Raw genomic sequence first — 11,287 nt, forward strand, 5'->3', positions numbered from 1 at the left:
AAAGTAGCAATAAGAATACATGTTAAGCCTTGCAGAGCATGTGTTTTCTAGACAGGGTCGGTGACCCCCATTTGAAAGTTGGAAAGGATCAGAAGAAGAAGAAGGCAAATAATTCAAAAACTATAAAACAAAATAAACAATGAAGACCAATTAAAAAGTTGCTTAGAATTGACCGTTCTACAACAGGGGTGAACCACGACGTTTTTTCCTTTATTCTTGTCCCTGTGTTTGGCAGGACAATGGCGCACTGCCTAACAAACAACTGCCCAAAACAAAGAGGAAAGAAAGGAAGAAGAGAGGATGCTGTTCTGATCTTGTTTCCTGCCAGGCTTCCCAGGATCAAGCAGTAGTTGCGCAGTGTTGGCAAGCATCGAATGAGGCAAGAAGTCCACGATCTAGACATGTTGGCGCAGCATATTTTGGAGGAAGCGAGCAAACGCATCTGTTCAGCTCATTTCGCTCCAAAAACATTTTTTAAAATACGTAAATAGGAGAGCACTGGGGAACAACACTGTACATACTGTTTTCGGACTTGGCAATGTGAGCTGTCCTGTACAATGTGACAGCACAAAATACCCGTAGAATGTACCCTGGATGATACATCAGAACCTTTATCCTATACAAATATGCCTCCTCACTTTGCAATCATTCGTTGTTTTTTTCTTAAGCGACTTTTGGAAAAATGAGGAGCTTCTCATAGAAAACAGAAACAAGACTAGCCCGCCAAGGCTAAATACAAGTCATGGGGAAGAGAAAGAAGCCTGGGTCACCTTCCCTGATCCCAGTGTTACAGGGACAAGCCCAAGAGGTAAACAACATTCACTGTACCGATTCACCAGGACTTTAAAGTCATTCAAGTGCAGAAGTCTAGTATCAACTTTGGAAACTGTTCCAGAGGTATCCAAAGGCCTAGTGGGGCAGAGCTTTTCTTGAACAGAAAAAGGAGGCTATCTTTTTATTTATTCAGTAAATTATTTTAATAAATTCTGATGAACTAGACACAGCATCTTGCATGGGTTGTACCTGTATTGCCATGTAATCATTGTCTAAATCCGTGAGGCTTATATCCCTAATCACATACATACATACATTAATGATGTTAAAGGGCAAAGAAAGTCCAGTTCACTGGGCGGTACCAAATATTAGATACCCTTAGGCAATTCTATTTGGTAACTTTGGATCCTTGGCCAGTGCTCTGTTAAAAAATGCACCGTTTGTATGGGAGCGATGCACCAACCATCTTTGCCTTATTTTCCATGGGTTCCAGCACGTGTGGACTATAGACAAGTCTGTAATTTTACTGTAGATCTATCAAAGTTATTCTGTGCTAGTATGCTTTTCAGCAGTGGCATAAATAGATATTACTGGGCCCCACTGCAAATTATTTTTCAGGCCCCAAAAACTTTTTTGTCCCTCTTTTTATTTTCAAAATGTTGGGAGGTATGCCCTATACCTCCTTGGCCCCCCTGCAGGGTCTGCACCCCGACTTTTCAGCATAGAGTGCTGGCCCAAGGTCCAAGTTTAGTGATTGGTTTCACTAACAAATGAGCACACATTGGCTTTCATTGTCATTTAATCAGAATCCAAGAGAAAAGCTCCATATATTAATGAGTATATTGCAGGGATGCCTATCCTTTTTTACTCATGAGCCACATTCAAATATTGGAAAAAAGTTGGACAGGAACACAAGCATGAAAAAAGTTATTAGGGGTGCCGATTATGGGCTGTGATTGACTATTGGTAGCCCCTCTGTGTACTGGCAACCTACAGTAGGTTCTGTTTGGCAGTACACCTGGTTATTATGCAACTAAAACTTGCCTCCAAGCCTGGAATTCAAAAATAAACACCTGCTTAAAGCCACTGTGAGCAACATCCAAGGGGTTGGTGAGCAACATGTTGTTCCTGAGCCAGTGGTTGGGGATCACTGATATATTGTGATCCCATACATTGGGATGAAGTCTGGGATGCTTGCATTGGGCAGCCACACCTTCAGGTTTAATCTTTTAAGTTTAAAAGTTGTGCAACATTAGGCCACAGGGCCCTGTTTCTTTATACCACTCTCAAAATCTACCACCCAGTCCCCAGTGTAGATTCAGCCAATAAGTCGCTTGCCGCCCAAAGATTTTTACCACCCTAGGCCTAGGCCTTTGTGGCCTGCCTACAAATCCATACATGCTGTCTTTGTTTTTTTTATGAGGCAGTAAAATTACCTATTTTTCTTATTCTTCTTTTGTTCGCTCATCTTCAAAATGCATCTTAACCAGAGTCACCAAGGAGTTATTCTGAAGGCCACATATAAAAAGCATCACAGCAATGCACAATGGTTTTTTGTGGGGTGAAATTGCTATGTACAAGAAGTAAAAACCTTGTGTGTTGCTGTCAGAGCCGGGCCAAGCAGGGCAGGCGCCCTAGGCAGCCTGCCCGGCTGCTGCGCCGGCTGGTTGCGCGCATGTGCGAAAAGACGCTTCTGCGCATAAAGACGCTTCTGCGCATATGCGAAATGACACTTCTGCGCATGCGCGAATCAACTGTACTTGCTTACTCGCACAGATGTGGGCAGTCGGCAGAGAAGGGACCGGACATGGGGTAGGAGTAAGTACGTGCCTGGCACCCCTCCACCTTTGCGCCCTAAGCACATGCCTACTCTGCCTACCCCTAGTTCCAGCCCTGGTTGCTGTGATGCTATGGAACAAATACATAGGGGCAAATTTACTTACCTCCGAAATTGTGCCAACGACGGCTTTGCTGACAACACTTTGCCAGGGGTAGATTCGCCAGGACAACTCTAATTCACGAAAATCCGAAGTTGCGTCCAGGGTTCCGAACGCTTGCGAAGTTACGCTAGCGATAATACGAGAAACAGTTCAAAGTTACGCTAGCGATGCCTAATTAGCATACGGCGTGAAGTCAAAGTACAATGGATTTATGTTGCACATAACTACATTACACTACATAAGGCCAGGGAACCTTAATAAAATAAAATAGAGGTGTTGTATTGCCCTATACATGAGCCCACTGTATAGTTTAGGTGCCATATGTTAGGAAATGTAGGGGGGAAGGAGGGTACCCCCCAAAAAAAAATGTACGCTCTTTTTCAGCCTATCACCCTGTAAAAAGTAAAAGACGCCAGCATTTTTTTGGACTTAGAAAAATTTTCAACAATTTTTTGAGGAACTCCTATCTACTCTATTGTACTTTGCCTGGTCTGAGGTGGCGAAGTCAAGTCTGGTGCAAGGGGTAACGTTCAGTAAAATCCGCATCTTTGTGAATTTGCGTAGTTACGTCCATTCGCCAGAGCAAAAATTTGCCTGGCGTTAGAGTGCGAAGTAGCGATAGAGTCTATCTCCTTCGCTAGCAAATGCAGTGCCCATTAGTAAATCGCGAAGTTCCGAAATGACGTCACTTAGTTAGTCACTTCGCCCTTTAGTAAATTTGCCCCATAGACGTGTCCCAATTTACCCACCACTTGAGGGCGCTGCCTAGCAGTATCTAAAAAGCTGTTGCTTTGGCAAAGATCTCATACTGTGTGGACCATTATCTGGAGTGGAATGTGAATTTAGGACCAACATGCGTTACCTTCTTATATATTTGCAACCTGATTATGAGCTAAGGGGAAGCCCTGAGTAAATGATGTCCATAAAGTCAAAAATAAAGAAAAATGTTTCCATTCGCTTCCCCAAGCTTGCAGTTTATGAAGGATCTACTTGCTCAGTTCTAGCCTAACCCAAGCTGCTCTGCCCCATTCCCCTAAGAGGACTTGTGGCGACTGTTTGCACTTATAAGGCAGTCATTATGGTCAAACACCTGCACTACTAAATTTGTACACTAGAGGTCTCTATTGCCATTTAGAATATAACCACAACACTGAGCTTTATGATTTGGTTGTAAAATATTATTTAACTTGCTTTATACCACTGTCAAAATCTCCCACCCAGTCCCCAGTTAAATATTATTTATCAACTTCACTTATTGCAGCAAAAGTGAAAGCAAATACGATGTTTTAAGTTGTTTTTTAACTGAGACACAACAGATTCCCTTATCCAAATACAAGTTTCTAGGGGTGTTAAATGGCAATGGCAAACGTGGGCCTATTGGCTCTTTAACAATAAAACACAACATCAGTCTGCTTTCTGGTTGGCAGGGTCACTTCGCCTTAGCAACTGATTTCCATTTTCACTGAAAGGCAGATAAATCAATAGCTGCTTTAATATATAATGATGCCTGCTTGCAGTTTTTGCTTAAGAGTATATGACATTGCGTTCTTGGTGTTGCCATGGATACAGAATATTTTTTTCCAGTGCTAGTACTTTCAGTATAGTAGTTTGTTTGTTTATTAATTATATAGCATAGATCCTGCAGAAATGGGAATTGCAGACAAGAGCCACATTTGGCTACATTATAACTAGGGTTGCCACCTGGCCGGTATTTTACCGGCCTGGCTGGTAAAAATGAAGCTTGATGCCAATGTTATTAATAGGAAAAAACAGCAAGAATATAGGAAAGCCGGTATTTTCTTCCAGAATAGTTGGCAACCCTAAGTATAACTGATACATCGGAATTGTATTTCCAACACTTTAAAAAGGCCCTGTAGCATGGTTATGTGCTTAAATACCAAGTCACTGTGCTTCATACCTGTATCCTATCCCCGCTGCACTACAACTCCCAGCATTCTTCAACTTAAAATCTAGTGTTAAAGCATGCTGGAAGTTTGATATGTTTGATGTTTGATACACAGGGTGCTGGACACTGAGGCCATCTCTAAGGGATAATTTTCATCCAGGATGCGGCATCCTTGCAGCAGAATCATGACAAACTGGCAATCAGGATGGCTAAGTGGCAGATGAGATTCAATTTTGATAAATGTAAAGTCATGCACCTGGGATGTAAAAATATCCAAGCCACTTATACCCTTAATGGGACTGCACTAGGCAAATCCATAATGGAAAAAGACCTTAGAGTCTTTGTAGATAACGAACAAGCAATGCCAGTCAGGGGCAAACAAGGTCCTGAGCTGTATTGCGGGAGGAGGGGGTCATTCTTCCACTGTATAGAGCACTTGTAATGCCCCATCTAGAATATGCCGAACAGTTTTTGTCTCCATCACTCAAACGGGACATTATTGAATTATAGAGGGTCCAGAGAAGGGCAACTAAGCTGGTAAAAGGTATGGAAAATGTTAGCTATGAGGAAAGACTGGCCAAATTGGGGATGTTCATGCTGGAGAAGAGGCGCTTAAGGGGTGATATGATAACTATGTATAAATATATAAGGGGGTCGTACAATAACCTCTCTAATGCTTTATTTACCAGTAGGTCCTTCCAGCTGACAAGAGGGCAACCATTCCAATTAGAAGAAAGGAGGTTCAGTCTAAATATTTGGAAGGGGTTTTTTACTGTGAGAGCTGTGAAGATGTGGAATTCTCTCCCAGAATCAGTTGTACAGGTACATTAGATAGCTTTAAGAAGGGTTTGGATGGCTTTTTAGCAAGTGAGCGAATACAGGGTTATGGGAGATAGCTCATAGTACAAGTTGATCCAGGGACTAATCCAACTGCAATGTTGGAGTCAGGAAGGATTGGAGAGGCCTCAAATGTTTTTTTGCCTTCCTCTGGATCAACTAGCAGTTAGGCAGGTTATATACAGACTTAAGGTTGAAGTTGATGGACGTGTGTCTTTTTCAATCTAACTTATGTTACTATGTTACAAAATCATAATGTCTGCCGATATCATATCTTAAGGTCTTTATCCCAATGGAAGAAAATAGTTCATAGCAATATAATGTTCTATTATAGCTGTACAAAGGAAAAACTTTCTGGCCCCGGGCCCAACCCCTCAGCAAAATAGACATTTATGGCTCCACCACCTCTCATACAACATTTTATATACATGAAGAAAGGACTCATGTAAGGAACATGTCTCCCCCAGTCCAAACTGGGACACTGAGGCCCAAATAGTCCCCACCAGCCCCATAAATATTAATTGTCTGTGGCAGCCCCTCTGACATTTGCCTGAACCTACAGAATATCAGTCCAGGCCTCCCTCTCCTTAAGTTCTGAAGTTGAGAGTTGTGCTCCCCCAGTAGTTATGCCATGCACAGATGTATATTTGGCAGATGTATTGCCTGCCCTGACTTGCTACTTGCATTTCAGACTCCACTACTGCCCCCTGCAGTTCTGCCTGCTTCTCAGACTTGCAATACTGCTGCTTGCCTTTATACCTGCATCTCATACTCCATTCCTGCTGCCTGCCCTGACCTCCCTGCATCTCAAGTTCACATTCCTTCTGCCTGCATCTTAGACTCCCATTCCTGCTGCCCACCTTGTCCATTTTTACTTTGTCTTTGCATTCTGCCATTTGTCGCCTGCTCTGACCTTTGGCCTGACTTTCTTCGGTCTACCTTTTCTTTGTAGAGTTTGGTTATCTGTAGGTGCTGCAGAAAGCCTAACCCTCCCCAAAATTGCATTGGTCAATTTCAGTAGCTACTGGGCACTCCACCCCTACCAAAGTGGTTTTAGTGAGCTGGTGGTCTTATTATTTGTTTTATTCGTGTTTTTCCTCCTTGGGCTCCTCTTTCCTCCACACAACTCTTGGTGCCTTTTGGCTGGACAAACCAACTTATTAAAAAGACATACATTTCTTTATTCTATTGCTAATTCATACATATCTATATGAACAATTAGAATGAGATAAGTTGGTAATTGTGCTCCTAACAAGAAGCTATCAGTAAGATTTCTAAAGTGTAAAAATGTGTATGGAACGTGCCAGTACGCTTTGTGCTTGTTTATTCATAAGGGTAAATTATTTGTTTTGGAGAATGAAATGTGTTAGTAGCAGCAGACTGTTATTATATAAATGAGATATTTGTTCTCTCCCCCCATCTGGAAAGAACTAGTGAATCTATCCAGCTCAGCAACGCAGAGAAGCATATAATTTCATTACAGCCTATGTTCTTCTGGCAAGCCTGCAAGGATACAGCTGTCAGTCAGTAGAGCCCGGGTATCCAAAATAATTTTGTGTTAATTTCAAAAAAGGATTTTCTAATCCGTCCATGGCTGAGTGAGTCGAACAGTCGGAACCTTCAGTGCTTCTCATGCAATGGAGCAGGGTCAGGCAGCAGCGCTCGAGTCTTTTCCTTTGGAGAAAACTCAATTATGGCTTGCATAAAGGCATTATTGTGTATAGAGACCTTTCAAACAGATGGGTTTCTGTCTGCTCCACAACAAATAACAAAAAACAGAACAATTTATTGTTACTTTATTTCTAACACTGGATCTGAGTTGGAGTTAGAGAGCTAAGGGCAAGTTTAAGGAAGCACATTCCTGCCAGTTTGAGAGAATCTTAACACTCCCCCTAGAAACAGTGACCACAAAAATGGAATTAAAAGACTAGAATACTTTTTAGAACACTAGCTCAGTTAAAAGGGAATGTAAACCCAAAAACAAATGTTTACAAGAAAGAAAATGTAACTCTAATCAACTTTCCAGTATATGTTCATTAAATAATTTTAACAGGTTTTAAAGTCATTAAAGTGTTTGTTCATAGCTTTCTGTTCTCTGGGTCTGACTCTTAAATCATAGTAACAGGAGTCAGTTCTCCAGCCAGAATAGGTCTAGTAATCAGCCGGCTTTTGCATTGTTTCAGATGTCAGAACCACAGGGGCAGACAATGCAAATGGACAGACAGATAATGCTTTCAATAACAGTTATACTTACAAATAAGTTTGAAACCATAAGTAATGATTGTTTAAGTTGTGCAAGAGATGGATTCAGAGAATTGGTTCAGAGAATTGCGTATGTTCTTGACCCTGGGCTGAATATAATATGTTTCTTAATTTTCCCTTTAAGCATGGCTTTTATAGGGAAAACATTCTCCAATGTCTCAGAGATTATCATACTTTTATTTATAGTAAAGATAAAGGTTACCAAACAACCCCACCTTTGCAAGTTTTGGCTTCCTTACTACGATATGTCAAAAATAATACCCCATAACACCACTTATTCCTTAAAAAGTCAAAAATGTAAGGCGGTGTATGTATTTTTCTTTTTTAAAGGAACAGTAACGTCAAATAATAAAAGTGTTTTAAAGTAATAAAAATATAATACGGTGTTGCCCTGAACTGGAAACTGTTGTGTTTGCTTAAGCAACACTACTATTGTTTATATAAATAAGCTGCTGTGTAGCAATGGGGGCAGCCATTAAAAGGAAAAAAGGCTCAGGTTACACAGCAGATATCAGATAAGCTCTGTCTGTCTAATGTTGTTATCTGTTATCCATTAGTTAACCTGTGCCATATAGCCATTTTTCAATTTCAGCCATTGCTACACAGCAGCTTGTTTATATGAACTATAGTAGTGTTTCTGAAGCAAACACAGCAGTTTTACCAGTGCAGGGAAACAGTACATGACATTTTCATTACTTTAAAACACTTACATTTTTTGGTGTTACTGTTCCTTTAAATGTAATTTGAGATACATTTTTGACTATTTAAGAAATAAGTGGTGCGATGTTATATTCTTTTTGATATATGGTGTGCCCTTCTGGGGGCTTTATCCCAGTGACCCAGGCCTTTTTTTGACTGGCCATTTATACTACTCGTCTAGTACACCTCAGCGACCAAGGTAGTGTTCATTGGTCATCTGATTTGGTTGCTCTGGATTACTAGACCTAGACAAACTTATCTTTAATTACCTTTCCCTCTATATGTATAAAAGGACATTATTATAATCAAGTATGGCATTGGAAATAAAAAAAACATGCTTTCTATGACTTTTCTTATTTTCTTATATCTAAGATGCTCCTAAAACAGAACAATCTATACCTAACCCGTATGTTGAACCAATAAGACAATGGATGTAATGAAGAAACTGCCTCTCTAAGACTGGCTTCTTCCTGCCGATACAATTTCCCTTGGAAAATTAGCTTAAAAACCTTTGGGAAACATAACTGTCAGTCATCATTGAGTTTGGATATTCAGCCAGATCAGTAGAAAAGTGTTTGACAGCTATGGCCCAGTGCCATGAAGAAGAGCCAATAATATCTGCTGAGCAATAATTCCCAAGAGCCCAGAAGCCATAAATACAATCTATATTTCATATGATTCACAGACATGACTTGCTATTTGATTATTTTGGATTATAGACAGCAGCCTAATAGCGGTCTCTTTACAACTGTATCCATGGTGGAATGTTGAGCCCCAGATGATGGAGATTAAACATATTTTTATACACTATTTTCTTGCTTTTATCCAAATTATGGATGACATTTAATCTTTCCTAAACACAGAATAGTGGTGAAAATCTTTGAGCCCGTGTCTGGTGTTGACAGGATTTATGTGCCAAGAAATAGAGGAGCATTGCATCTGACATATGTTCCACAAGAAGTCTACAAACCCAGAAATGGAAATATATGGCTGGTTTCCACCACACTCACAGCAAGAGACTTAAGATATATCCAGTATTTATAAGGCCTTATGTAATGGTGCAAAGCAAAGTAAAAAATATTGGGGCAAACATCGCATTTTCTAACTATAATACAGTGTTTCCTCTGCAACAAAAAAATTGGTGCGCAGTGCCCCCCCCCACAACTGGGACCACAAAGGGTTACCTTTAGGGGGGCCCTGCCATGTTGCACTTACTTCATTAGCATAGCCCACCTGCTGTAAGTCAGCTGCCAACTACAGAAGGGAGGGGGGGAGCAAAGGTGGCTGCATCTTCTTCCAGTGACAGCATTTTCTTCTCTTATTGGTCACAGAATTTCAAGTCCCTGTAAAGCTGCATGGTGATTGGATGAGCTGGAGGGGAAGTTCAAACCTCAGCTATCCAATCCCTGAGAAGCTCAACTGGGAATTAAACTCAGTGACCAATAAGGGAAAGGAATGGACAGAAGATACCTCCCCCTGTGCTCCCGCCCTGCCTTCCCAAAGTCGGCAGCTCTCAGAAAGCAAGGGGGGCCGACCAATCAAGTAAGTGCGGCGTGGCCAGGGCCCCCCCCCTCGGGCCCCCTACAACTCTCCCCCTGTCCCCCCCTGATGGCAGCCCTGCCAGGAAGTCAATCAGAAGGTTTAAGCAGAAGAGGTAGTCGGTATTCAGGCAAGGGTCAGGATCCAGAGGTCAGAATAGTCAGGCAGGGGTCACAACAGGAATCAAACAGGTTCAAAACAGGTTTAGCAAAAGCTCAGAAAGCACCAGCAACAAACTCCTATAACGGGCAATGATGAAATAACTGAGCTCCCTTAAATACCCATTTGAATTTTGGGCCAATGAGCCAGCGTCAATAAAGCCCATGAGGCGCGGGCGCGCGCGCCCTAAGTAGCTGCAATGTCGGCCGAAGAGGATCGGCGGCGGGCGTCCCTGCCGCACCGCTGGACCACCAGGTACAATTTTTATTACAATTATAGGAATGGGGTTGAGTGACGTTTTGAAGGTCTGAAGATGCTGGGAATGTCTAATGGGACAAGGAGGGGGAGTTCTACAGCTGCAGCACATGAAAAATCGTGGATGCGGTAGTGTAAGGAGTGAATAGGAGAGCAGGTGCAGAACAAGGGTTTTATCTTTAAACTAATGTGGCCCTATACTTTTAAAAATGGGCGTTAATTTGGACAATTCCTCTCCCTTAAAAGCTGCATACTGGCGGGGGAGGATAGATCCTTCATACTGAAACCAAGGTTCAACAGACACTGATTACGGATAATGCTACTATGCAGAGAAGTAAGACTTTTTATACTATGGCCAGAGGCAAACAAGTTAGGGACGGCCATATGGGGTTTACCTTGACGTGGTATGGTGGCTTTTCAACTTTATGAACATAACTTTGTAACTAAAAAACCCTGTTTTGTAAACTTACTTTTGAGACAGGGGACCAGGGAATGTGCATTAAAACTAGCACTTCCATTATACTTAAATATACTATATCTTAGCCTTTAGAGTGCTTCCACACACCCCCATTTTTGTACATTATATCTGGGGCAGGCCCGGACTGGCAATCTGTGGGTTCTGGCAAATGCCAGAGGGGCTGCTGTATGATTCCATAGAAAGTTACCATTAGGGTTGCCACCTGGCCGGTATTTTACCGGCCTGGCCGGTAAAAATGATGGCTGACCCCAATGTTATTAATAGGGAAAAAAGATAAATATATAGGAAGGCCGGTATTTTTTTCCAGAAAAGGTGGCAACCCTAGTTACCATATAGTGGGCTGGTGGGGGCTGTTTGGGCCTCTTTGCACTTGGAATAGCAGGGCCTATTTTGACTCCCAGTCCAGGCCTGATCTGGGGGTATACTTTGTATTTAGAG

The sequence above is a fragment of the Xenopus laevis genome, chromosome 6L (assembly GCF_017654675.1).
Source record: "Xenopus laevis strain J_2021 chromosome 6L, Xenopus_laevis_v10.1, whole genome shotgun sequence".
NCBI classification, from domain to species: domain Eukaryota; kingdom Metazoa; phylum Chordata; class Amphibia; order Anura; family Pipidae; genus Xenopus; species Xenopus laevis.